General features: G+C 42.6%; 1 non-coding gene across 1 annotated transcript; it reads left to right on the forward strand.

Moving 5' to 3' along the window:
• The first annotated feature begins 872 nt into the window (after positions 1-872).
• TRNAI-AAU (transfer RNA isoleucine (anticodon AAU)) lies at positions 873-946 on the forward strand. Its single transcript has one exon. It is a non-coding gene; the product is annotated as a tRNA-Ile (tRNA).
• Positions 947-2,327: the final 1,381 nt, after the last annotated feature.

A 2,327-nucleotide genomic window follows, 5' to 3' on the forward strand; every position in this document is an offset into this window, starting at 1 on the left:
GCAGTTATGATGTCTTTCTTTTTCTCAAATGGGTGTCATTGGTAGGCAGTTATGTTCCCATTGATGTCTTTCTTTTTCTAAAACTGATATCTTTACGTATCATTTCTTTATTTCTTTCAACCAGCTTCTTTACCAAAGATATGCCACCTCCATTACAAAAGGATTGATGCACTCTTGATCATTCTTACATGATGTTTTATAGACCCATTTGCTACTTTGTGGTGCTCTCTCTCTCTCTCTCTCTCACACACACACACACACACACACACACACACACACAAGCTTTGAGCTTATTAGCCACTTTAGAATTTATTGTTTATCCCCTAGTCATTATGTTTTCATACCAGTGTGGTTAATTACTTACCCAAATACAAGCTTTCGAAAGAACTCTACAGGTTACTCATGTATTGGTTTATTATCGAGAGTCGCTCTATCATGATGATTTAATATGGCACATAATATTGAATTTCAAAAATTTTCACGCAGAGACTTTCATTCCGCTTACATCAATCAAATCATAAACGCACAAAAGAACACGAAGCCCGCCGTTGCGTTGTATTCAGTACTGCATCTATTCGTGAGGTGAGGACTTCTGCGTCTTCAAAGACAATCCCGTGAACAACAGGCAACGAGGCAAAGTAATTCGAGCTCCAGATAGGCACCAGGTCTAGAAGTCTGAAGAGACTGGTTTTCGAGTGTAGGCTACAAATGTACAAACTTACGCTTCTTTTTCAGAGAGGGGACTTTCCACGTTCCTGATTTATGCCCACTTCGTAAAAGACAAACAGCAGGACTCCCCAACAAAATGAGCAAACAATAAATAAAGTGTTGTTCGAACCATTTATATTACTACTGGCATTGTGAAGTCAAGCGGCCCATTAGCTCAGTTGGTTAGAGCGTCGTGCTAATAACGCGAAGGTCGCAGGTTCGAAACCTGCATGGGCCATGTTTTTGAAGTCGTTTCCTCCATTACTCTCTATTGACATTTGGGTTTGCTCTTCTTTTATGCAAGTTCTGTTGGCAGCCATGCAACAAATGGCCTCGGAGCTAGTGTTTGTGTTCATGTGCATGTGTTTCAATGCTATCTTCCATAATTTAATGGCATGATTTGCTTTGTTGTATGGGGGCATATGCATGACAATGTGGAACTACAAAAGGCCAAAATGAACAATAGGATATGAATTCCCTTCAATCCATCTCTTCATTTCTAAACTTTGTAAAGAGCCTTAGAGAACGCCTTGGCCTTTATTTACCACTAGTTCTACTCTCTAGTGACATTTGGGTTTGCTCTTCTTTTATGCAAGTTCTGTTGGCAGCCATACAACAAATGGCCTCGGAGCTAGTGTTTGTGTTCATGTGCATGTGTTTCAATGCTATCTTCCATAATTTAATGGCATGATTTGCTTTGTTGTATGGGGGCATATGCATGACAATGTGGAACTACAAAAGGCCAAAATGAACAATAGGATATGAATTCCCTTCAATCCATCTCTTCATTTCTAAACTTTGTAAAGAGCCTTAGAGAACGGCTTGGCCTTTATTTACCACTAGTTTTGTACCCGTGCTCAAAGCACAGGCATTAAATGCGTAAGAAATTTAGGTTGTTGCATGCCAAATGGAGGGCCTCAGCTTGTAGGGAAGAGTGGTGCCATTGTTCTCCACATGGCACCCTTCTTTATTGGAAATACGAGTAGCATGACCCGTCTACGACGGGTTAGAGACCCGCTCCACTTAGTCTACTCAAACTTGGGGAAGAGTGGTGCCATTGTTCTCCACATGGCACCCTTCTCTATTAGAAATATGAGTAGCATGACCCGTGCTCAAAGCACGGGCATTAAATGCGCAAGAAATTTAGGTTGTTGCATGCCAAATGGAGGGCCTCAGCTTGTAGGGAAGAGTGGTGCCATTGTTCTCCACATGGCACCCTTCTTTATTGGAAATACGAGTAGCATGACCCGTCTACGACGGGTTAGAGACCTGCTCCACTTAGTCTACTCAAACTTGGGGAAGAGTGGTGCCATTGTTCTCCACATGGCACCCTTCTCTATTAGAAATATGAGTAGCGTGACCCGTGCTCAAAGCACGGGCATTAAATGCGCAAGAAATTTAGGTTGTTGCATGCCAAATGGAGGGCCTCAGCTTGTAGGGAAGAGTGGTGCCATTGTTCTCCACATGGCACCCTTCTCTATTGGAAATACGAGTAGCATGACTCGTCTAGGACAGGTTAGAGACCCGCTCTGCTTGGTCTACTCAAACTTGGGGAAGAGTGGTGCCATTGTTCTCCACATGGCACCCTTCTCTATTAGAAATACGAGTAGCATGACCCG

The sequence above is a fragment of the Dipteris shenzhenensis genome, chromosome 3, assembly GCF_047967505.1.
Source record: "Dipteris shenzhenensis isolate YYH24624 ecotype China chromosome 3, Dip_SZ_1.0, whole genome shotgun sequence".
NCBI lineage: Eukaryota > Viridiplantae > Streptophyta > Polypodiopsida > Gleicheniales > Dipteridaceae > Dipteris > Dipteris shenzhenensis.